The 25844-nt window shown below is 52.7% G+C and overlaps 1 protein-coding gene across 9 annotated transcripts in view; it reads right to left on the bottom strand.

Moving 5' to 3' along the window:
- RAI1 (retinoic acid induced 1) overlaps positions 1–25844 on the bottom strand; it is a 73879-nt gene that overhangs the window by 32871 nt on the left and 15164 nt on the right. For 8 of the 9 annotated variants that reach the window (XM_079320433.1, XM_079320437.1, XM_079320436.1 and 5 more), the window contains one exon: positions 5513–5593. The exons of the other annotated variant lie outside the window; for it this stretch is intronic. The gene's annotated coding sequence lies outside the window, so the exon portion shown is untranslated. The remainder of the gene's footprint in view (positions 1–5512; positions 5594–25844) is intronic. 9 annotated transcript variants of the gene reach the window in all.

Genomic DNA, 25844 nt, shown 5'->3' with positions numbered 1-25844 from the left:
GCAGCAGGAGCAGTGTCCTCTGGTGAGGCATCGAGCGGTGACTAAGAGCGGAGATGACAATAAAGCAGAGGAAGCAAGGTCTGACTGCAAAGCAGCAAACCAGCCCCCCCGAATCCTGCTCAGAGGCACTGACTGATGATGCCCCCCCAAACCAGAGCCTGAGCACAGTGAAGGAGGGCTGGGCTCTCTGGGGCTCAGGCTGAGCCTTGGCACAGGCTCAGTTTGGGTGGAAATCCCATAAAGAGGAGGGGAGAAAGGCTTCCCCCATCAGGACACTGGGATGGAGTTCAAACCTCTAAGCAAAGCACACAGGGAGACTTGTGTACAGCCCCTACAGATAAATCTACCCCCTTAAAGCATTCTCAGTGGTAAATGAGGTAAAGACTGTGCAGGACTTGACAGCTCGAGGTGTATTTATGGTGCTTTGGCACAAGGGATACAACCAGTTGGGATTTTTGCTCAGCTCTACCACTTGGGCATAGCACAGCCACAACAAACCCATTTGAATACCTCTTGTTTCAACCAAGGCAGAAATCCAGCCTATTCCCTGTGGAGCAAGCGCCAGACCCGGGGCCAAATTAATCTCCGATGGATCTCCATCAACTCCATGGAGTTACAACTACAATTTGGACCATGCCTGACACGTAAATCTGCTCATTTTTCTTCCAAATCGTCCAAATACCGCAGCATTTGTTAGCACAGGAGAGGGGACGCATCCTCCGGGAGAGATCTCTTTGGATACCGCGCCAGCCCTTTCTTTTTTTTTATTTCCTTTGCTGCCTGGGATAAAAGGCAAGCGAGACAGACCGTGGTACGTGTCTGAGCTGTTTGGGAAAGAAATAGGAATCTCCTCCTGCCATTCCCAGTCTTTTGATAGGCAGGTGGGATGCGAGCAGGAATAACTCAATCAAGACAGAGCAATTTTTAATTAATTTGTGGATCCCTTCACCGGCTGATTGCCTTGGAGACAAAAGGGAAGCCTCTCCTTTAACACTTGTGTGTGCCTGGTACTCTGAGCCTCCCCTTTTCACCGGCACATCTTTGGTCTTGAAAGCTGCACAAAAGGAAGAATTCCTTGATCTTTTGCCTCAGCTTTTGCTAAGACAGAGACACACATGAGGGGGAGCTGGGTTGGGGTTTTTTTTGGGTTTCTTTTATATTTTTGGGGGATTATTAAAGCCCAAAATGCACATAGAGAGAGGTGGGGGAAGGAAAAAAAAAAAAAAAAAAAAGAAGGAAAGGGGAATAAAAACCCTCAAAGCTAAGAAAGGAGAGCGTTTTCCGTCAACACCTTCTGCCCAGCCCGCTCCATCCCCAAGGGGAGGGAGTTGAAAGGTTCAAGCTACATCAAGTGGTGAGTAATGCAGCGGGAGGCTCCTGCTCGGGGCTGGGCTCTCGCCCTCTGCCATCCTCCCTGCCCCATGCCCGGTGCTGGCAGGGCAGAGCCCCGCTCTCACCCTCCCCTTCTCCCCCCACCAGCGACCGTGGGGATGCGGGAACTTCCAAGGCAGTGAGTGACACCACAATTATCGATTGCCGGCTGCAAAGGCTTGCTCTCGCCTCCCCCCCTCTTCTCACTTGTTTTCTTCTGTGCAGCAGTGCCAGCCTTCAGAGACTGCTGCTGTAAAAGGCTCGGATTGACGGGGTGTCAAGATATCCGCTGCCCCTGGCTTTTAACGTTCCCTTGCAGGGGGGAGCGGGAAGAGCCCCTGCATCGGTGAGGGGAGCTTGGATAGCTCCAAAAGAAAGGGAGGAATGAAAAGCCTCCCTCTCTCCTCTGTCGAGGAGATGCTCTTGAACCACAAGCAGCTTTTTCAGCCTCAGCTTGGCTGCGTGCGGCTCGGAAATCTCAAGATGCTGGGAAGGAGGAGAGGAGATGTGCCAGCCTCTCCAGCGCCGGCATCCTGCCCAAAATCAAGGCACCCAAAAAACCCACCATGCCCCCCAGCAGGTCTCTGTGGGGTGACACATGCACCTGACCACCCAGCAGGTTTGGCAGTGGCCATTTTAGAGGTGGGGAAGGCAAGAAACATCCAGGCCAGATGAGGTCACCCAGAAGAGGTTGTAAAAGGACTGGGACACCCCAGCTTGGGCAAATCCTCTGCTGTTCAACACTGACGGCACAAGGGGTGCCAGATCAGAGGATTTTCCCAGCAAAGACTGGCAAAGCAGGAACTGCAGGTGATCCCTGGATCCCCCACCAAAGGCTGCGATGTCACCCTGCCCAATGGCCCTGGGATGGTCCTGTGCCACCCCTGTCCCCAGCTCAGCTGGCCACTCACAGCAAGCGCCACCCTCGCCATGAACTGGGGACGGTCACCTCCTTGTGGAGGTGTTTGCCTGCAAAGCCTGGTGGCACCTTGGGACCATGGTTAAGTGTTATGTGCTGGAGCCAGAGGCCTGAAATTAAAGCTGGCTCCAGTACTGTCGGTGTCAACACCAGGTGATGGGAGGAGAGGGATCGATGATGGAGAGTCTGTCGCTCCTGATGCATTGCTGTCAGGGTCAATACACAATTCCCGGGGAGATCAGATGTCCAGGTTAACTGCTTTGCCTCCCTACTAAGCCGATGGGCTGGCAGAGCCCCATCCTGCTCACACATCCTCTTCCCCAGCCACATTCACCCCACAGCCACCAAATGCCACTGACAGCAGCCCTGGGGCGTGTGGCTCTTGTTTTCATCCATGCAGAGCTCAAGTGTAGTTCAAATGCGTGCCCAAGGCTGGCAAAGGGACATAGAGACAACAAGGACCTGCCCCCCAGGAGCTTTCGGCTGCATCAAACCAGCCCACTGCCACAGGCAGCATCACCATGGGATCTCATGGGGACACAGGGCAGGGGCACAGCCACCACCTCCCCTGGCCACCCAAGGGGGCTGGGAGAGAAAATGGGGGTGCTGAGACCTTTGCAGGAGGCAGCCCCATCTGCCAGTCTCTCTGTTCACCCCCAAATTCCTGTGCAACAGAAAAGGCAGGAGAGGAGGGAAACTCGCCCAGCACAGGTCCTGCAGGCTCAGTGCTGTGTCCTGCTCCTCACCCTGGGTGGGCAGAGCACCCACGTGGCTTTGGCACAACACCTGTCCCTTCCAGGTGACACCACAGTCGCCCGTGGGACAGGAGAGCTATGACAGCAGGGCTGCACTGTGCCCTCTGCATCAAGCAGGGTCCATGGCACCCCAAATTCACTGCAGTGAGCACAGACAGCAGGCAGAAGCCCTGCTTTGCTGCCTTTCCCATGTGCCACGCTGGGCAGCATCCATCCCAGGGGGTCCTGTGAGGACGAGAGCCACCCGCAGCCAGGCTGCAGCATCTCACCCCGACAGCTCCCGGGGGGCTTCAGCTGCTCATCTGCTCCTCCAGCACAGCACAACCTACCCGGGGGAGCCTGCTGTGACCCCCTGAGCAGGGGACCAGGGGGTCCTACCTGCCATCAGCCCACGGAGCCAGCCTGGGGGGGACACAGCATCACACCCGGCACAGCCAGACCACCACCAGCCCCCCCAAAAAAATCCCAAGAAAACAGAGCGCGGCATGAATAACAAAAGCAGCGATCAGTAAAGACTCTCCCAAGAGGCTGCAAGTTCTTCAATTAGAGCTCGCATTATAGGAATGAGAAACTCCACGCTGTCTTCCGTACGGATAACACTTTTTTCCCCCCTCTCTTTTAAAGAATAAAGGGAGGGAGGGAGAGGAAGGGCTGCATCTCTAATGCAACAGACAGGTCTGCTGAGATTCACTTTGGCTCTTATTTTGACTTTCATCTAAAAGAGCTGCCCTGGGAATCCATTAAGTCCAATTTAAATCGGCTCTCCGCCCTCACGGCTTCTCCCCGCCTTCGCGGTCCCCCCCCAGCTCCCTTCTGCCCCCTCCTCAGAAGCAAACAAACACAAAAGCAGGGCCAGGCAGGGCAGGCAGCGAAGGGCAGGCAGCGAAGGGCAGCACCGGGTTTCGAGCCCTTCCCTGGGGGATTACAGCCTTCCCCAGGGCACTCGCTCCATCTTTATTTCCGCCCAAATAAACACAATCCGGCCACGTTTGGATATCCCCCACCTCGGCGGTGCTTTTCGGGGGGGGCAGTGGGGTTTTAGGACCTGTTTCTACTCCCCATACATCTCCCCCCTGCACATATAGGCATATTTCATATTTCCTCCTGATTATATTCTTTTTGACGACAATTAGCTCCATTAATGCCGCAACCGGCAAAGTTGGACGGGATATAATCACATACTTCAGGTTTGTTGTTTTTTAGGGGTTTTTTTCTGGCTTGATTTTGGTTTTGATTTTTCCCCCAGTGAGCTTCCCCACCCCGAGATCATTCCTCTGCCTTTGGGAATCGCCCCCCCTCGCAGCCAGGCGAGGGACGGACCCCTCTCCTTTCATCTCACCACACTCATTCAAGCTCTGCTTCTGTCGTATAAGCAGTTTTCCAGCTCTTCCCCCCCCGCCCCGTAACACACCCGCTCTGCATTGCATCCTATTCATATGTTTTCAATCATCGCCGTTTCGTTATTTAAAACAAAAGCACACGGTTCCCCCACCCCCGGGCAGCGCTCCGAGCCCCCTCACCGGGCTCCGCGGCTATTCCCTGGTTTGTTTGTTTATTAATGTCAGCGGAGGATTTGGAGGCAAAATTTGCCGTGGGAGAAAGGGAGCGGGAGGTGAAAGTCCCAGCGAGGGGCTTTCCAAAGGCACAGCCAGATGTGCAAACCCCACGATTCCTTGGGTTATCTGCTAGATCCATTTTTTTCCTGCCCCGCCAGCCACCGAATAAAAGAAAGAAAATCCATCAAGTCAGCGTTCTCACGTGCAGACAACGGCAAGGAGAGCCAGGCGCCCGCCCGCGGCACCGCCGCAACTTTTGGAAGTATAAAACCATGCACATCCATAACTCCTCAATTAAATAACTCTCCCCGGGAAGACTTCCCTCTGCAGAGGCTTTCGGAGCCCCGTGCCCATTATTATTTTAACTTTACAAAAGTAGGGAGTCAGGACAAGCAAAACGAAAATCCACCCCTTCCACACACAAATATTTCCAAGTCTCGGCTGTATCTTTGTTCAGACACCCATCAATCGGCAAGTCAGGAGGGGTTTTTGGACCGGTTGCAAATTTCTTTATTACTTCCAGAAAAGCAAAAACAACCCCCCCACACACGCCCCCCGGCTCCTCCGTTGCTGCTGCAAATGGGACACACACACAACACACAACACACACACACACGCACGTATAATCCCCCCTCCCTCCCAAAACTCCGCGATGCCGGCGCCGTGCATCCATTCAATCGCAGCAGCACACGAGTTGCACAAGAGAAAAATAAATCCGGAAAAAGCTCTGTCCGCACACCCTCACCCGCCACCCCCCCTCGCGTCCCCCCCTTCCAATTCTGCTGCGGCTTTAGGGAAAAAAAAAAAAAAAAAAAAAAAAAAAAAAAAAAAAAAAAAAAAAAAAAAAAAAAGAAAAAAAAGGAAAAAAAAGGGAAAAAAAAAAAGCACAAAGATGTAGCTTGCAACAATACCTGCGATGGTCCTCGCTCTCTCCTCTCTCTCCTGCTGGCTCGCTCTCCTCCTCTTCCAGAGCACAGTAGCCAGATTAGATCCTTAGAAAAAAAAATGTGAGAAATAGCACAATTCTCCCTTTTTTTTTTTTTTTTTTTTTTTTTTTTGCTTCCCTTCTCAGCAGCCCTTCTGAGCTCCTTCACTAACCATTATTCATAGACCACTAGGGGATATAAGGTAATTAGAAACGGCCCTATAGCATCCAGCCTGAAAATGTAATGCCAGCGGTAGGAGTGGTGGAGGCTCTGGCTGCGGGCGGCTCCGGCAGAAAGTGCTCGCTGGAGCTGGGGACCGAGGTGAGAAGTGGGGTGGAGGAGAGGGCGAGCGGCAGCGGGTGCTGGCAGCTCTCCCGACAGACCAGGGTGGCCAGGGACACCGAGCGGCACCGGTTTGGGTTGGGTTTGGGGGTTTTTTTGGGTTTTTTTAATTTTTTTTTTTTTTTTTTTTTTGTATTTTGGAGTGGGCTCGCCGTGCCCGTGTGAGCAGTGCTGGGGCTGCGTGTGTGTGTGAGCGTGTGTGTGTGTTTGTGCCAGGAATAGCAATCAGCAGAGGCAGCACACAGAGCGCAAAAATGCCATCATGCAGGGTCAACAGAAAGCTGCAGACATTTTTTTCCTCTCTCTCTCTCTTTTTTTTTTTTTTTTTTTTTTTTTTTTTTTTTTGTAGGCTTAATCCTCTGGAGCGGGGGAGAGGGAAAAGGAGGAGGCTGCTGCCTTCTTTATAGTTTAGATTTTTTTTTCTTCCTTTTCTAACCTCGTAGGATCAGATTAACCCCCCTCCCCTCCTCTCCAAGCACACACACACCCTCTCCAGCCCCAGCCATCCCAACCCTCCAGCACTGCACCGGGGAGATGCCGGAGCCGGCGCAGGGCGGGATGCGGGTCTGGCCGCGATGAGCTGGGTGGGATGAGCTAGGTGGGCTCGGCAGGGAAGCAGAGCAGGAGGGAGGCAGCACGGGAGGGGGGAAAGGGGGGAGGTGGAGGCAAATGAACAAATCACACCTGCAGCTTTCTGCGTGCCGGAGCCAGCTGCAGCCCAGGCAGCGACCGGCAGGGAGAAAAAAATCCAGGCGTGCGGGCTCCCAGCACCATCATCTGCGGGGATTTAGGTGCAGGGTGAGCTGATGGCAACTCATCGCTGCGAGCCATTGATTCTGGGGGGAGGTTTATTACTAGCAGGAGTGGGGGGGAAAAGGAGGTGGTAACAAAGAGCAACCCTTCCACGCACACTGATTTTTTTTTTTTTTCCAAGGAGTAAATAAAACCCGTCGCAGAGGCGAGGAGAGGCAGCAGAGCTGTGGTGGCCGTGGCACACCGTGCCCTGGTGCCGGGATCGCTGCCGTGCAGCTCCGCTCCCCGGCTGATGCCCGAAGGGCGCAAAAGCCCAGCCCTGCCTCCTCCCACGACTCCGCTCTGAGCCTCTCGTTAATTGAACTAAAGCTGTTCACCTTGATAACGCAGCACGGCAGCAAGTTTCCGAGCCGTACGCGGGGGGCTGGAGAGCTATTTGATCCACTTCCAAGGCGCTGCCTTTCAATTCAACCCCTTGCTCTTGAAGGATGGATAACCAGGCCCTCTCTTTTCCCTGTTAATTACTCGAGATAGGAGGCATCAAGCTGCACACCAGACCAAACCTCACAAGGGGACACAGCACCTGCAAAAGCAGACTGCTTGTTCTCATCTCCCCTGCCTTTTTCCTCCCCATCCTTATCCTTATCCTCATCCCCATCCCCATCACAGATCCAGCCTGGCTGTTTGTAGGTAATACACCACAAAATGCTCCCAGCCACCTCCAGCTTCACACATGCCTCTCTGCAGGGTGGTAAATCAAGCAGGGACCTCATGGCTCTCCAGGGACTTGGTGTTATTCCCTGTAATCACCAATCTGCCCTGCCCTTCACACAGGAAGTAGCCTGGCACTGTTTGGCATCACAAGCTGTGACTTCCACCCTTGTAAAGCCAAGGTGGGATGGACCCAAGCTTCTCCTCTGGGACTGAGAGAAGACTAAAGGATTTGTTATTTTTACACTACAATCCAATAAATTCAGCAATCTGGTCTGTCCATGTTATTTCCCAGCTCTGGTATGTTTGAAATCCCCATCTCCAGGCGTCCTGTGATTTCAGGAAGACTTCAGCCCTGCTCTCCTCCAACCCTGACCTCACTGTGGTGGGAAGAAAGGTTGAAACCACCGGCCCCAGAGAGCCCCATATGCAAATCAAATCACCACCAAACACTTTGGTTATTAAACACTGTTATTTTTCAGGAACCTTTACAGTTCCGCGCCTACGATTTACGGGTTCAAAAAGGCTGATTTCATGACTTCTCAGCATTTCTGAGGTGTCAACACCCACATCACCTCTGTTTGCATGACACGGTCATGTCTATCTAAGCCCAACCACTGCCTGGGTGGGAGACCACCACCTATAACACCAATTAACTTCACTCATTAAAACCTCCAAGCTCACAGAGGATGCTGCTGCTCAGTTGTGCAGATGGAAAAGTTTCCATCCCCTTGATAAAATCCAGATCCAGAGCATCCTGGAGCAGATCTCACCCTGAGCTACCACAAAACAGCATGATCAGCATCAAAAAGCCTCTTCCCATCTTCCCTGCCTAACAGCAGGGCTCACCTTGCTGATCAAAGTCGGAGGCTTCCCTGGACGTAACCCCACACCTCCTGCCCCAGAGAAGCTAAAAAATAATGACTCATAGCAATGTTATTTCTGGAGCTGCTAAAACAAAGGGACTCTGGCTCCCTTGACTCCCTGGGTGTCTCAAAGCTCTAAATGATAAGGCACCCTGAGAAAACTGATCTTTTCCCCACCAGCCTCCCTTTTCATCTGGCCCTGACATGAGTGGCCAACCTGAGACCCAAGGATTGTCCCAGTATCTACATGGGATGCTCTAAGCTGGTTCTTTCTCATTCATCTTTCTTTCACCTCTCTTCCTGGCAGATTTTCCCTCAGCCCCACTCCCAGCCATCCCAGTGGATTGTTTTCTTCCCCTGGCCCAGGTACCACACACCCCACACGTGTGGTGGCTCCTGGCAGGCAGGGAGCAGCAGCCCTGCCCCAGCTCTCATCAAGCTCCATGCATCAGCTCCGAGCAGATCCAATGGATTTTCATTTCCTAACTTTGCCCTTCGGGCTATTTCTAACGAGCTTCCTCACGCTTTAAAAAAAAAAAATAAAATAAAATCCTTCATCTTGCAGTGCGGTGTCAGAACAGCAACACTCGGGATGACTGTGCCTGCAAGGAGGCTGGAAATTAATTATATCACAGTGGCTTTAGGTAGGGATCCATCCACTGACCTCCTTGTCCAGCTCCTGTCTGGGAACCCAGGGAACAGTCAGAAATCCCCTCCCAGAGCAAACAGGCTTTTTTTGGCCTTGAAAAATGTATTTTTGTGGTGTGATGTTTGGTCTGTGCAGCACTGTCCTCCTGTGACCTCATGCCCTCCCTGTACCCACATCCCCAGCCTTGAGACCCTTTGTGGGGACCCTTCCTGCAGGGTCCATCCACCCTCCTGGACTCATGCCTCCCACTGGGAGGAAGGAATCAGTCCTGGGTGCCTTAATTTCCACTAACCAGATGTTTTAATGAGTTTCTCAGGACCCAGCACATCCCACTTCCCACCACCACCCCCTCTGAGGCCGGCCCTGCTCCCGTGCTGTGCTGAGGCCCCCTGACATCTCAGAGGCTTTCCTTGGTGGGAGAGCAGCGATTATTTCTCTCAAAAGGTCTCTTATAATGGAAACCATCTCTGCATCCCTCCTTGGTCTCCTCCTGCCGTGACCCAGGCTCCATCGAGAGGAGCTCTGCTCCGAGGCAGCGCCGTGTTTCCATGGAAAGAGTGAATAGCAGAGTCTTCCCAGTGGTTTATTAGAATTCCTTTTACTTCGATGGAGAGTTTTAGAGCAAAGTAGAAAGGCTTTAATGTGGGGCTAATGGAGCCCCTGGGAAGCCCAGGAAGGAAATCTCCCCTGGAGAAGAGGAGGCGTGAGGAGAGGGAGGGCAACTTTCAAGACAAATTCCTGGACAGGTTGAAATTTTTTTGCAGGAGCCATCTCAGGCAGAGAGAAATGGAAATGAATGTTTGTTTTATTTTTAACAGATGTTACAAAAGACCTGCCAGTAATTCAGTGAACGATGCAAACCTAGATCCCACTCACTTTTCCCGGCATGTCTTACATCCCCTCCCTCTCCTGCTTGGTACAAATGCTTATTTGCATTTAGCATATCATACTAAAAAAAAAAAATAAAAATATTAAGCAATAAAATAATAATTGCACGCCACTTCATTTCCTCCCTCCCTAAGGCTTTGGTTTCAGGTTAAATCCTTGGTTGGAGCAACTATTAATTGTTTTTAATAAATTTTTCTGTCTCTTCAGATTTCCCAAACCTGTATTTTACTCACCCACTTTAGGGGGTGCCCTCTTGCCCAGGTCCCCATCCCTCTCTCTCCCAGCTATTCCCTCAAGGAACTGCTCTTGACTCTACAAAGTGTTTGGAGCCCCAGTGTGAAACACAGACTGCAGCCTCTTCTTTGGGAAGAAATACAGGGATTCATGAACACACACCACAGCACGTGACCAGCCCACAGGGAACTCCAAAGCTGATCTGAAACCCAACACAATGCTAGAGGGGTATTTGGGATGAGACACAGCATTTGTGAGTGACACATGAAACCCAAAACTGGGAGGCCAGTGACAGCCATGGGATCCCAGAATGGTTTGGGTTGGAAGGGATCTAAAATCCCATCTCATTCCAACCCCCTGCCATGGGCAGGAACACCTTCCACTATCCTAGGTTGCTCCAAGCCCCTACTAACTTTGCCTTGGACACTTCAAGGGATGGGGCATTCACAGCTTCCCTGTGCCAGGGCCTCACCACCCTCACAGGAAAGAATTTCTTCCTAATATCCAATCTATCCCTGCCCACTGTCGATGTGAAGCCATTCCCCCTTGTCCTGTCACTCCATGCCCTTGGAAAGAGTCCCTCTCCAGCTTTTGTAGTCCTGGCCAGAGGAGCCCTGAATCCCACGGATACCAGATTTCCTGAAAATGAGCAACTTTGGCAGCTCCTGGTTTAACTCTTGCCTGCAAAACACAAGCTGCAATAGTTCCCCTTTTCATGCCTAACTGCAAAATACCGCTTCTCCTCTGGATACCCAGCTTTCCAAAGAGCAAGATCCCAGGAAAACCTGGAGTGGGCAAATGCAGGGTGATTTTCTGCCTAGTTTCCTGTTAGCAACCCTGCATGCATAACCCCAAATGGCCCATGATCCCACACACCAGCATGTCCTGTGCTGGATTCGCACTCCATCCTTGCCTTGTTTGTGGGACCCCAAGCAGGAAAGGAGGAGACAGGCTCCAGGGAGCAGCTACAGATCAGTACTGACACAAACAGGGTGTCCCTGCACCCATTATAAATCCTAAAATCTGCCTGATTTCCAGGCAGAAAATGGCATCCGTGTGCATTTCCAGGTGACAGAGGGAAAGTGGCTGTTTTCACTGAGCTTTCTCCTCTTCCCGTTACAATCCTGCACCTGGCTAGCAACTGTCGGAAAGAGGTTAATCACAGTCCTTAAATCAGGAACCTTGTTGTGGTATGCTCGGGATGCACATCTGTGCTCTCCATGGCTCATCCCCGGCGGCATTTGGGAGAAGGCAATATGCCAAAAAAACCCCACCCCCCCAAATAAACCACCCAACCCCCCCACCCCCAAATGAGTGACAAGCATCCCAGGGTGCAGGATCCTGCTGATTCCTTGAGCTGTTTCTGCAGCACACGTGAAAGGCTCATGATTCCCCCAGCCCCACCACTGCTGTGGGTTAAAGGCATCTCGGATAATGAGGTGTTGGCACAGCCATTATGGGGCAGAAAAGGCTTTTGAGGGATTGGGGTTTTGCTGGCTGGCCAGCCTTGTGATGGAAGGGAGGAGGCACCACCTGGAAATGCCTTGGGAGTAAATCAGGGGTGGTCTCACATCCCAGCCCAGAGCTCAGCCCTTGGCAGAGCAAAGGCTGAGCTCCAACAACCGCCAGCTGCCCAGCTTGGCTCCTGGTTTCCAAGCATTGCAAAGCTTGGCCTGGCCTTGCTATTTCTAGACCTGTCCCAGGGGATTACCCTGCCCTCCCTGTTTTGGATAAAAGAAGCATTTCGGAGCGTCAGAGCCCTGGTGCTCAGCCGGGCCCCGGGTGCGACAGAGCCGGGGAGGCCGTTCAGGCACACACACGTGCACAGCCCGGAAAATGGAGAGGAATTGATCCCGGAGGCAAATCTCTTTTGTTCTAACCCCGCTGCTGTAACTGGATCTCCCCAGGTTCTCGGCACAGGAGCTGCGGCGGATCACATCGCTTTCATGCCTTCTCCCAGTGCCAGCTTGTCACATTCCCCCGTCGGCGGCGGGTGGGAAGGGGAGAGGCATCGCTCGCAGCGCTTGTTTACCTCAGCACCGGGCACGAAGGGTGTACGGCGGTAATGAGCAAAAAACCTGGAGGGAGCAGATTGCAGAGCCGCGGCATGAGACCACCCCCAACTCACAGGCTGCCCCTTTTTAATGAGGTTCCCCCCATCCTCCTCCCCACCAGACTCCCCGTGCCCTGACATCCTCCTGCCTTTCCCCGCTGTCTCGTTCCGGCTGCAGAAATGCTGATTCACAGGGAGGCGTTTGGGAGGCAGGGAGAGCAGCACAACACCGCCCGAACGCACCCGACCTCCCCGGGCGCCTTCACACCGCTGACCGCCGACAGCGGAGTCGCTGCACATTAATCCGCTCTGCGCTTATTCCAGCACCTCTTTCCCTGACTCCCTCGCCTCTCAGCAAGGTGAATCCATCCCCTTTGCTCCCCGGGAGAGCTCGCATGCGAATTTGCCTCCCCTTTCTGCACAGGGGAAAGCAAGGTGAAAAGATTTCACGGTGCGCCACGCCGAGAGATGCCAGGACAGCGGGATGGGGTGGATGGCACTTCCCTAGGGAACTACTCTGCTTTCCAAACGGTAGGGCAAAGAGAACAGCACCCTGACCTGCTGCCAGGCATGTGTCAGATATCACTCGTGGATGCTCTGATGCATCGCCGGCAAGCCAGACCCGGTCTCCTCCTCCCAGGGCAGGCAGTGCCCGGCGGTGGGGTCCGTGCTCCTGGCATCCAGCGCCACATCAAGGGCGCTGCTGTGACAGCAGCCGGCAGGAGCCGAGCTGCTCGCCCTGCCTCACCTCCCTTCTCTTCTCTCCTCCTCTCCTCTCCTGCCAGCACAGTGCAGCTGGTGCAGCAGCAGGGCTGAAATCCGAGACAGCGAAAGGATGGTTTTTTGGAGCAGGCTGTAAAGGAACGGTGTCCCCAGCAGCACTAGGCAGGCAAATGGCTGCAAAAGCAGGGGATGGCTGTCCAAGCATTTTGCTTATCCCAAGTGCAGGTCCCTTCCCTATGGGTCAACCACAACATGCTGTAGGAGAGCTCAGGTGAATAGATGCATCCTGTTCTACTCCATCTTGCATTCTGTGACCCCATTCACTTCTCCCCCCTCAGGCCACTTCATCCCCAAGTCACCTGTGGTGCCACAATGGATGCAAACACCTGGGGACCCCGTGCACTGAACAGCAGGATGTGACACAGACTTTCCTGTCACCTTCACACTCCTCCCTGAGCCGTGTCCCTCTGGACCCGCTCAGCACTGCTCAGATCAGGTGGGATCCATCCCAGAGCAGGGCATGCAGAAGATAAACCCAGTAAGCCAGGCAGGGAAGCCAAAATTGAATGCAGCTCTGCAAGCCCATGGGACCACTCTGGATGTGTCTGGGGACACCACATCATCAAGACACCCCCTGCCACCACTAAGCTGCTGCATCTGCAGCCCCAAGGCTCAAAGAACAAATCCACCCTTTACTTTAATCATTCCACAGTTTTTCACAGGATATATCAAAGCTGAGCCGGTCTACTCTGCATAGGCGACTGCCTGCCCATAGCCAGTGGCCAAGCTGGGCTGCTCATCTGGTTCCCTGAAAAGCCATGGTGTATCTGAATAGATTTCCACCATGCAATTGTAAAGGGCCCAGTGGGTTTGAATAGGAGCCCCTTGAGGTATTATCTCAGCAGTGCCTCGAGGCAACCACCTGAATCCTTCCGTGACTGCTGCACAAACCTGGAATGTCTCCAGCAGCTGGGGATTATGGATAGACCTTGCAAAGGAGCCCCCAGACCACTACAGCACAGCCAGCACCATCAGATGCTCCCACGTGCAGCCAATCCTCAAAAAACAAGGCACGGTGATGCTAAGAAGACCAAAGCCCAGATGCCAAAGCAGGAAACCAAGCTGAAGTTTTCACATTAATCATATCGAGCTCTATTCTTTTCATCTATTTCAAGGCAAGTCAAAAAGAGGTTCACACTCTCCCCTGGCAAACCACAGAGGATGACGTGAGCCTGTCTCTTGCATTGCAAGTAGAGTGTGTCAAGCAATTAGCAAGTCATCAGGAATTCAGATAGGGTGGGCAGGATGCGATCCCTCAAAGCTCTGGCAGGAGCATTACCCACCCTGGAGCTTCCCATCAGGCATAGAAGGCAGCAGAGGGAGCAGGGGCCGTTGGTGAGCTCTCAGGAGCAGAGCAGACACCGTGTGCCAGCAGAGCCTGATGTCATAAAACACCTCACGTTTAGCCTGCAGCTCAATGGCCCTGGGCATTCAACACAGATTTTTCCCAGGTCATTCCCAACCTCAGCAAGGGGGCCAGGGCAATTCCATGAACCCTCAGGCATCCTGCAGGCCTGCTGGGTCAACCTGAGCACCCCACACATGACCCATCCCTGAGCATTTTGGCATAGCATCAACTTTTGCTGGTCCCACCAACTTCACTCCCTGCAGCTCTGACCATGCAGGTTTCCACTCAGCATCCTCCCAGCAGCCCAAACCCTGCTCTCCTGGAAGTTAGTGGTAAAATCCATGCAAGAGCAGGAGCAAGCTCTCCACACTCTCACTGGGATGAGATTTGCACTTTACTCCTCCGGTGCTGCTAAACCCACATCACACCAAGAGCACATGTGGAGCAGGACCATCTCACCAAGAGCACCCTGGAGGGGAACTCAGTGGCTCCCCAGATACCTGTCTGGCCCCCATGAACACCCAACCAGTCCCAAAAGAAAAGAGGGAGGATTATCCTGAGGTGTGAGCAGCCAGCCTGGGTGCACAGCTCCCTGCGCAGAAGGATGTGGTGTGCTGGGCGGGTGGCACAAGGGACACCTCATCTGCCACCCACCCTTTCTCTCTCCATTGCCAAGGTAGCAGAAGACAATGCTATCTGCTGGGTTGTCAGCCAGCCCTCCTCCCGCTGTCTCTTTAGCCAGAAAACTCTCCATCTGTCTCCAGATGGGGTGTTTCTACCACTCCAGTCAAACCGATTCAGAGTGGAACAATGATGCTTTGTTAACAAAACAATTTTTGTATGTCAAGCCCTCCTTCTTGCGGGTTTTTCACCCCCCCCAGTCCCCAGTGGGTCAGCTTTGTGTGGCGTCCTACATTTTGTTGTTTCTTTCACATTTTAAAGGCTCCGTATTTTAGTACAAAAGGTGCCTGCGGAGCAGCTTTTATCTGCGAGGCAAGATTTGACACATACGCAGATCACAATTGCGACAGGAGGTTCGTGATGTGGTGGTTAAGGGTGGTGTCAGGACCTTCAGAGTGATGAAGCGTTATTTCCAGTGATTTTTGCCTCCAGGACAAAAATTAGAGCTGGTCCGATGCTGCATGTATGACTTCTGTGAGTGGAATCCCCAAAGGGCTCATGGAGGGGGCAGAGAGAGAAAGTTTGAGCTTGCTTGGGCACAGAGCTGGCATCACCTGTGTGCATCTGTCCTTCTCGTGTCCTCCTGGGCAGGACAAGCCACCTCTGTCACTTGTGAGTGGAAGGAATGGGTACCTGGAGCAAATCTATGTGCCTGTGAGTAAACTACAACTCTCTCCCCAGCACAATCCCTGTGGTGGCCAGGAAGATAAAACCTCAGCCCTGCTGTGGCCAGAGTCTCTGACAGAAGATCTTGGGAAGTGTTTGATTTCTCCCCAGCTACCGAGGATTGGATTATCCCCCTTGAACTCTCACCCAAGAGGAGGAAGGCGAGTTCTCCTTCCTCTTCCCAATACATCTCCATCACACAGGCCTCCAAGAAAACCAGCTCTTTTTTCTCTTTTTTTTTTTGCCCTAAAGCAAGCACACAAACCACCTTCTGCTCTGCACAAAACCACTAATTTCCAGCAAACAACCAACCTGCTGGCTCCAGAGCAAACAGCTCCATGCTCCTAAGCAGGCTGGAAATTTCTACACAAGGGGGACTTCTTCTTCCACATTTGCAAGGAAGGTCCCTCCTCCTTCCTGTCCTCAGGTAACAGCATCTTCATGGAAACACCAATATTTTTATGAGTCATCCTCCTTCTTCCCCTCTCCTGCTCTGTGGCCAACACCCCTCTGCTTTCAAGATCAAAGCTGAAGGGGACCAGCTGTGTCGAGTCCTTTCCTTTCCAGCTCTTTCCATCTCCGTTTGCAGCCGTTCCCAGCGCCAGTCCCTGCTGTTCTGACAGCGCTTTGTGCTGCCCATCCAGCACCGCAGCTCCGTGCCCGCTGTCTGCTCCCCCTCCATCCCTCTCCTGCCATCCCAGCTCCTGCTCCAGCCACACTGGGAACACAGGGAACCCTCCTGGTGCTGGGCTCAGTCCCCTCTGGCATGCATGGGAGCTGCCCCGGCTGCCCTGCCTGTCATGTGCTGATTCAGAGGCAGAAATGTGCTCAGAGAGAAAGGGGATAATCTGCTTCCACTGAAATCCCATCCTAATTCCCTGTGTTTGGTAACTCCTCTGCAGACCAGAGCATGAGACTGCATCTCCCTTCCAAACAAGCAGCTCCATGGGACCTTCGCTCCAGCCTCCTTTCAGCAGCAATACAACCTTGGCTGGGAAAGTCCAGCTCCTGCTGGAAAAGCAGCTGAGGGAACAGGAATCTCCCTCCCTATCCAAAAGGCTGAACATCTCACACAGCCCCCGGTGCTGCAGCAGGGATTTGCAATGTGATGGGATAATTAGAGTCAGGGATGTGCTTCTTGTGCTTCTTAACTGCCAGAGGGCAGGGTTAGATTAGATATTAGGAAGAAATTCTTCCCTGCAAGGGTGGCGAAGCCCTGGCACAGGTTGCCCAGAGAAGCTGTGGCTGCCCCTGGATCGCTGGAAGTGTCCAAGGCCAGGTGGGATGGTGCTTGGAGAAACCTGGGATAGTAGAAGGTGTCCGTGCTCATGGCAGGGGAGTGGAATGAAACAATCTTTAAGGTCCCTTCCAACCCAAACTATTCTGTGATGCCAGGATTCTTGATAAATCCAAGAAAATCCGTCCATTTTTGGTCTCCCAGTGAGTGTCATTTGTGCACGTTTGATGGAAGCCACTTCCATGTGCAGAGGCTCACAGGTCTGGCAGGTCTCTCTCAGGGTCACACACCCCATCCTTCATGACATCTCATCTTGCACCACGTGCACCTCCTGGGTGCTGCCATCTCTCCTCGTGCACTGACACAATCCCTGCTTCCCAACACCTCCCTGTAACTCAGCCCAAATCCAACTTGGAGCTGTCTCTCCTACAAAGACTTTGAAGAAAGCATTGCACAGAATTAAGTCTCAGAGCTTTTTATATGTAAAACACTGAATTTAGCTGCTAATGGCAATTCCCAGCAGAAAAGGATGGTTAGTAGTGGTGGGTATATTTATGAATTCTTTCTAAGCAAATGCCGTGAGGCAGGAAATGTATCGGTCCTCCTGGAAAGCTCCCTGGGCTGCTGCTGCAGGCATCTAAATGCAAAGTTTCACCATGGCTTTTTGAGTTTTGTGCTCTGCTAGACATATCCCTCTCAAATCTCTCCTCTCAGGAACGCTTTCCCAGCCTCTCTCCTGCGGTCACGCGTGTGTCACCGTGACCTGCCCGTCTTGGTGAGGGCAGCAGCATCTCCATCCTTCTCCAGCCACTCCACTGACTTGTCAGTAAATAAAAGTCAGGGGATCTACTTGACTGGGCTCCTTAGCTGCTCTCTCCAAAGGGCTGACTTACAAAATACCCACGTCCTGGATTTCTGGGAGGTTTTCACTGAGAGCACATTGTTTTTCCCCAGAAAAGCCAGAAAAGAATTTACAGTCGGTCCACACATCGAGACTGCTCTGCTTTCTCTTTCCTGGGACAGGAACCCAGTTTGAAACAGATTGCTAGCAGCTAAATGCAAGTTCCTTAGCAGCTTCCAGAGTGAAAATATTCCCTCTCCAGATCTCCTTTTATGTCCACCACAGATTATTCCGGTGGAGGGCTCTCTTGCTAAGAAAAGCTCTGGTAACTCCCAGCCTTGTCTCCAAAGTGCTTCAGGTGTGGGAGCCAGCTCCCCTGCAAGCATCCCTTGGTCCTGCTGCCCAGCTGAGATGTCCTTAATTCCTCCATCTGTCCCCTCCAGGCTCTGGCTGGCTCGGCTCTCAGACAGTGAACACATACAGGAGGCTGCAAGGCTGCCTGTCCTAAATATACACTTTTCCCACAGCTTCAGGAGAAACGATGCCTTCTAAGTCCCCCAGCCCACTACTTGGGGTGCTTCTGGGGCTTTCCATGCTAAGCTGCCTTTGTCCCACACACTGCATGCAGACAGACAGGAGGTTCACACCAAAACCCACCTCTCCTCTCTGCCTTTAACTGAACCAAAACAAAAAACAGATGGAAAATCAAATGCTGGCAGTGTGAAGCATGTGGGCTGCACTTGCATCAGCCCTCCTGGAGCTGCACAGTGTATTCCCTCCTGTTCTGGGGTCCCAGGGCAAAGCCAGCCTCCCCAAAAGGGTTATTGGCAGGGGAGATCCTACTATTCCCCCTTGCCAGGCACCAAGCAGCATGGAATGAAGGGAAACTCAGAGACAAGAGCAGGCTTAGCATTTTAGGAAGTCCAGGAGGAACAATTTAAACCTCCAAGCAGGATTTGCACAACACATGGCAAATGAAGCATGGGGCTGCAGACAGAATACTGGGGGGACAGTCACAAACTGGACACTGAGCTGCTTTTAACTAAGCTCCATCCATCCCACACACTCCCTCAGGCAGAGACACTGCAGAGGAAACACCTTGAGACCAGAGTTAAGGCTGTCCCCTAATGAATGCACGGCGTTCCACGGCCATAAGCTGCTCAGATGTCCTTAATTCCAGGATTTCTTACACGCTCCGTGCCTGACTTTGTAACCTTAATCATGTATTTTTTAGTGTTGCTCTTGTGTGCACGTGAGCTTATCTCCTTTTATTGCAGGCTCTTCTTTTCACTCTCTTGTTAGGATAAACATGCCCATGACTCTTCCATGTCCCTCCCTGGCAGTGCATCAGTGTCCCTACACTGCCCTGAACGCTCCCCAGTTTTGCAGAATGAGCAGTGGGGCTGTTCAGGCTCAACTCCAGGTCCAGCCGGAGCCGTGGTCACCCTTGGATGCTCAGAGGTCACTCCCACGTGTGGATGAGCATCTGGATAACCCCAGTGCCACACCAGGCTCCCAGTACAGAGCAGGAAGAGCAGGAGCAGAGGGAGCCCATGGTGGGGGCAGGGACCAGCAGTGTGTTTGTGGAGTAACGCTCAAACTGCCGTAATGGATTGCCTTGTTTACACTGGGCCCAGGCAAAATCACTCCAGGGATGGAGGCACAGAAGCATCCAGAAGCCTCTGAGAGCAGGAGAAGCCCTTCAGACTCTTGCCTCTAACTTTTGCTTACAAAATCATCCCCCCTGCTTCGCCTCCTGCATCACTGTCAAGGGGCGGAAGCTTTAAAATCACTGTAGTAAGCAGGGGAGGGATGAGGAAAGGAAAGGAAAAGTATTATCGGATGGGAATGTGGCTTTTCCACTCCTGCTTGCCAAGAGGAGCCCTCAGTACCCAAGGACACACCAAAAAGGGTCGCTGGTACACAGGGGTGCAGTGAGAGTTGCCACAAATTGCTGGGAGAGGGAAAAGAATAAATAGGAACCACCTTAAGGGAGGGGAGCCACCAGCAGAACAGTTAAAATGACTAAATACTTTCCCAATATCACTCCTCCACGTAAGCATTGCTGTAATTGCCCTTGGGATGTTGCACAACGGCGAAAGGGAGGGGCAGGTGCTGGCAGGGAGGGAGTGAAGGAGTGCAAACCTCCAAATCTCCATCCCAGGCGCTGCTGTCATCGAGGAGAGACACTCACAGACATCTCTGCCACCTCATCCCTGCTGCTGGATTTATCCCCCGAGGGGCCATTCCTCTCAGGAGCTGGAGGACTCCCGGGAGGGCTCACTCCTCATGCCTCTGAGACACAGCAGGCTGCCCCAGGGAGCAAGAGCAAAAGGCGAGGAGGAACAGAGCCCACGCTGCACTGTGTGGCAAGAAAAAAAAAAAAAAAAAAAGAAAAAAGAAAAAAAAGGAAAAGAGAGAGAGATATAAGGGTTTCATTCAAGCACTCTCGCTCTCTGGAAGTCTCACGCAGAGCAGCTGGTCTTTAAGACTGTTGCAAGCACAGCCATGCAAGCACAGAGCCCTTCCATTCCTGGGTGCTTTCATCAGTGACACTCAGACAGGGGCAGCCACTCGACCCCCATGAGAAGGAAAACAGCTGACTCATTCTTCCAGCAATGCTTGAGAGCAGGACACGGTGCTCGTGCTCTGTAGCAGCAGCATAGGTCCTCTCCTGCTTCCTAAGCCAGATCACCAGATCTGGGCTCAGATACCACACACACACACACCCCAGCCAATCCACAGATGTGCTGGATCCCTGGATAGAGCATCTGCAGCCTTTGCTTCCAAAAGCTGCCCACTGATGCTGGAGCTGAAAGGGAAACCTGAGAGATGCAGTCTCGAGGTTTAAAACATCTGTGGGCCATCAGCCATTAAATGGGATGCTATGCTGGTTTGCTGCTCTCGGGTCTCACGCCAGGTTCATCGCTGTGCCGGCTGGGTACCGTCCAGCAATGCATTAAGTGATGGGACTATTTCTGTTCTCATCACATGTTTGCTCTCATCCTCTCCAGGGTGTGTGTGCGGGGGGAGAAAAAACACACATTCATTATGGAGTGTCATATTTTGGTAAGGCTTTTCATTTCTCTGTGTAACACCGGGCTCTTGGCAGAGGAGAAGGGGGATTTTGTTTTCCTAATATCCATGTACTCAGGTATTTCTGTTAGAGGAGGCAAAGTCAAAGAAATGCTAATCAAATATCCAGGAATGCACAGTGCTGACATCCGCACCTCGCTACTATATGGCCTTTCATTAGCATTACCTAAATGTACGACCGTACAAAGAGCAGATTTCCTTAGCAACAGGGCTGCCTTCATATTTCCTCCCCACTACCCCCTGCCCTTAGAAGAAAAATGACTTCAGCTCATTCTCTGAGCCCTGCTCTGTGCTGCAGCAGTGCTCTACACTGCTGCCAGGCTTTGCTATATGCTGCATCTGGGACGCCTGCCTCTCCACGCTGGGATCCACCAGCCATAAAGCAACCTCTTGACTTAGCTCTTCTGTACAGCCACAATAAAACTCCTCTTTTCCTAACGGAGCATATGCAAAACAGCCCTGTAACGGCAGAGGGGGGATCCTCTCCTCCAGATGACTTACAGCTCCCATTGCTGAGGGAGGATGTCCAGCATGCTCAACAGAGCTGGCACTGTTGGCTGGTGACTCCTTTGCTCCCTGCCACCTGGCTGAAGGGTAACAACTGCCCTCGTCCCCAAATGGCACTGTAAGCCACCTTTGCCTCGGGCAGGGAGCTGCCAACCCCTCCTCTCCCCGGATCTGGGCCAGGAAGACGGAACACTTCATCCTCCGCGCTCTCCCCCGGTGCCACAGCCTGGTGCGCTGGGCTATTTTAAGAGCTCGTCTGGGAGACTGGCACACGCACCGCGCTGCCGGGAACTCCCTGCTTCTGTTTCAAAAAAGCTGGAGGCTGGGAGCCTGCTGGGACTCACCCCTGTGATTCCCAAGGTCTGACCCTCCTCTCGCTGGGACTGGCGCAACGCTGCTGAGTCAAATGGAATTAGTCCCAATTAGCACGGGTGAAACGGGAGGAGAATCGTGCCCTCCCCGGCATTTCAACCCCCCCAGCCAGAGGCTGCGACCACTGAGCCTCCCCCTGCAGCCATGCCCCTGCTCCTCATCTCCCTGCTTCCCAGCCTGCTCCTTCTGTGTCACCATTCCCTGCCTTTTCCACACGGATACTCTCCCCTTTCCCATTATGATAGGGTCTTTGATTGCACGATCGTATAACTATAATGAGACAAATATTTATTTTGCAGATATGGGTTAATCAGACCGAAGGTATAGAAATATTTCATGCGCTAATCAGAGTACCTTCAGCAATCAGTATAGTAAATAACTCAGGTAAATTAACATAGGAGAGTTCCCTTATCAGGTTTTAGTCTAAGATATATGTGCATTAAGGACTAATTTGCTCTCCCCCCTCAGATTTGGGCTGGAGCCCAAGATGAGGTTGAGACCAAGGTTCCCTCCCATCAGCTTTCACAGGAGCTTTGCAGGCTTTGCTCCTGGCAGGATCAGACGCCGGGATGAATATTCAGCAGCGCAAACGCCTTTGTTTTCTGTGCTCTGCACCTTTAAATTTCCAAGGGCTCTGCTGTTTTCAGCTCAGACAGCCTTTTTGCATTCAGTTCGCTGCAAGCTGACACAGAAGACACGATGGAGCAGGTTGTGTCTCCTGCTCTGAGCCCTTCACGCCACTCTGGCAGCGTTCAGGGGCCATATTAAGAGCTGCGAGTAATTAGTGAATTCCTCCTGCCCCAGTGCGGCGCAGAGCAGCCGTACTGGGCATCTCTGGCAGGTTGGCAGTGGCCAGCAGGCATATGTGGTGCCATGAGCACGGGTGGCTGTGGGGACACTGGCCTCTGTGCGGGTCCAGAGGGGCTGAGAACAGGATGAGCCAAGTGAGAGCCCAAGAAGGGCTCCTGGGTTCAACACAATTTCCCAGGGCACTCACCCAAGCTCCTGTAAATTAGCAGTCCCAGGAGACACCTCACAGAATCATTAAGGTTGTAAAACGCCATCAAGAGCTGCCCAGACTCCTCAGGCTCAGTGTCCCTCATTCCAGTGTCCCCAAACCAGGAGTGGCTGTGCTCCAGCCCCAAAGCAGCTCCTGCAACTGCATTTTCCCTGCTTTGCTCTGAAAAAGCTCCCACAGAGAAAACACAGAGGATCTGCCCTTGCCTCTGTCATGTTTTGGGATCCCAGAGAACAAAAAGCACCGGAGGAATGGCAGGCATTATAGTAACGATGGTGACAAATTTAATTAGAGCAGGAAGCTCTGGAGTGGATTTCAAATGGCAACACGGCATTTTGTGTGAAAGCATTGCCTCGCTCCCCCCTTCCCCGCTCCCTCCCCGCCTCCACCACGCGGCTCCATCCAAACCCACCCCACCCTGCGGGATGCATCCCTCTAATTTTCCCACATGTTGTCCCCTTCATCCTTTTCCCCCCCTACACTCCTGAACCAACACATTCCCGTGGTCTGGAAAATGCAACCGTAGAGCAATTCAATAATACAGCGGCCAGATGTGCAACAGTATATCCAACATGTCATTCAAAGGAGCCCTTCAGTGGAGCCGAGACATGCTATCCCGCAATCTTAACTAATACATCCTGAGGCCCTGGAGGAGTTGATGGATGTATACAATTCCCTTTCCTACAGCTGTGGTCCCTTTTAGAGGGGGCATCCAGACTCAACAATAGCCCTGCTGTTGCTTTCAAGACAGAACCTCTTCAGACAAACCGGGTTTAATCCTGACCCCGGGTACGCCCGCCCGGACTCAGCTGAGGTCGGTGGGGTTTGGGAGCCAAGGGCTGGGAGCAGGATCCAACCTCATGGAGATGCTTTCTGCTGTTTCACCTTGTGCTACAGGCTCTGAGAAACCTTGGTAACTGGTTGGAATATAACCACCTTGGGGAAAAGGCAAGCGGAGAGGAGCAGGTAATAAGATTTCTAACTGGTGCTGGTAGAAAGAAGGAAGTAATATAACAGTTTAATTAATCTATGCCTATTAGCGTTATTAAAGAAAACAGGGAGCTATTGGAGATTTACCTCGGAGAATATCATCAAACGGGGACCTTCTGCGGGGAATTTTATGTCTCTGTGCCCAATTTATAACCAGCACGGAGGTGTGGTGTTAGTGACAGCCAGTGCTGAAATGTCACAGTGCTTAGAAGTCATTAGCTGGGGACACAGGGAGAGAGAAAGAGAGGATGGAGGAGGGGACAAGGGAGAAATGGGGAAGGAAGGAAAAGGAATTAATTTAATTAAAAATATCTTTAGAGCCTGTCTCTTGATTTGTGTGGTTTTGGGGCTTGGCAGAGCTGCTGAGAACGGTGTGGAAGGAAAATCAAGGTTGCTGGGGCTTTTTGAAGCTGATAAAAAAAAATAAGCACACTTTTCATGTTCAGGAAGATAAATCCCCATTTTCTCAGTCTCAAGACAATCCAGTTATTTACTGACAGTTTTACTGTGAAATAAAAAGGGCTTTAAGCTTCTTTCTACTTGATGTCTCCATAGCCTGAATATTATTAGATCCCAGCCTGGTGCAGCTGGAGTTTTGGTTAATAAATTTAACGTCATTAGACAGAAAAGCCTTCGACTGAATGTTGCAATTCTTTCCCCCCCCACACCTTTTTTTTCTTTTTTTTTTTCTTTTTTTTTTTTTTTGCCATTGCAGTCAGACTGTATGTAGGTGGCAAGAATCAAAAGAAAGGAAGTACGCTTGGCAAATAGGGGAGTGCTAAAAAAAGGTTTTGTTCAGGCTGGGGGTTCAGTGCGAGGGTGTTTCGCCCACAGACGAGGCAAGGCTGAACCTCCCCGCAGGGGATGCACCCTGACGTGGCGCTGGTTTCAAGCATCTCTCAGCAGAGCAAAACACTCCTGATTTCACAGCAATGGTGTGTCTCAGGATGCTTGTCCCACTCAGAGGGGTGGCACTGCGGGTGGCCACGCCACTGTCACCTCAGTGAGGTCTCGGGCAGTCCTGGGCAGCAGCAAGACCACGATGCTCAGGGCCTGCCTTGGTGCCACCACCATGGGGCTGTGCTCAAGGTGGCATTTCTGAGAAGAAAAACCTGCTTTTCCACCCAAAATCTCTGCCTGAGGCCATTGCAAGGCCAAGCGTTAGTGCAGCAAAACGTCTTGGTGGGACAATGGGGGAACAGCCAGCACGGAGTGGGTGAGGGAAGGGCAGATGGCGGTGGAGCTGCTTGTTCTTCCCGTGGGGAGCCAGGCAGCTGCGGCCCCTCAGAGCTCCAGCTCGCATGGAGGGAGAGCTCCAAAATCCACCAAAATCCACCAAAATCCAGGCAGGTCCTGGATCTCCCCTCTCAGGAGAGGATCTCTCAGGAGAGATCTCTGCTCTCCCCCTCAAAGCTGCCTCCATCTTGTGCTCCCCTCTGCCACCCCCCTCCCCTCAGCGCTGCCCCCGCCATGGCCAGGCCTTCTGCCACCATGGAATGTGCCACTGGCAGAAAGACACTGAGGAAGACAGCATAGCCCTTCAAATCCCGCTCACACACCTCACCTGCCTCTTCCCCAGCTCCTGCCCGGCTGCCTTCCCACCACGTGCAGGTGGCAGCCATGGCCAGGCCTTCCCTCCCTGCTGAGCCTAAACATGGCGGGCTTGGGGGGATGCTTCATGTGGGGGAGCTGCTGCTGGTGTGCTGGCTAAAAACATGTCCCACACACTGGGTTTCTAACCCCAAAACCCCATAGGCGCTGTGGACACCGAGAGGAAGCTTCACCCGACAGCTCTGCCATCGGCTTGGCTCCAGGAGAAACAGTGTCTAAGTCCTTTTAGAAAATAAACAGCGGTGGCTGGAAGGGGAGGAGCAGGAGAGGGGTATGGGGCTGGGCAGGGACGGCTGTGGAGCTGGGGTGCCGGGATGGGAAGGAAGTGGCTGTTGTGGGAGTAACGTCAGGAAGAGCTCGGCCGGGGCCTGGGAGGGCAGGGAGAGGGGAGAGCTGAGTTCATGGGATGGATACGGGGAGGAAGAGCCCGAGGGAGACGAGCCAAGGAAGAGTCAAGCATGGGGATGGGGATGGGGATGGGGATGGGGATGGGGATGGGGATGGGGATGGGGATGGGGATGGGGATGGGGATGGGGAAGGGGATGGGGATGGGGATGGGGATGGGGAAGGGTCCAGTGTTGGGATGAGGAACGGTCTGGTGTGGGGATGGGGAAGGGTCTGGTGTGGCAACAGGGAAGGATCCAGTGCAGGGACAGGGAATGGTGTGGTGA

The sequence above is a fragment of the Erithacus rubecula genome, assembly GCF_903797595.1.
Source record: "Erithacus rubecula genome assembly, chromosome: 17".
NCBI lineage: Eukaryota > Metazoa > Chordata > Aves > Passeriformes > Muscicapidae > Erithacus > Erithacus rubecula.
This window is presented reverse-complemented; position numbering and strand designations above follow the sequence as displayed.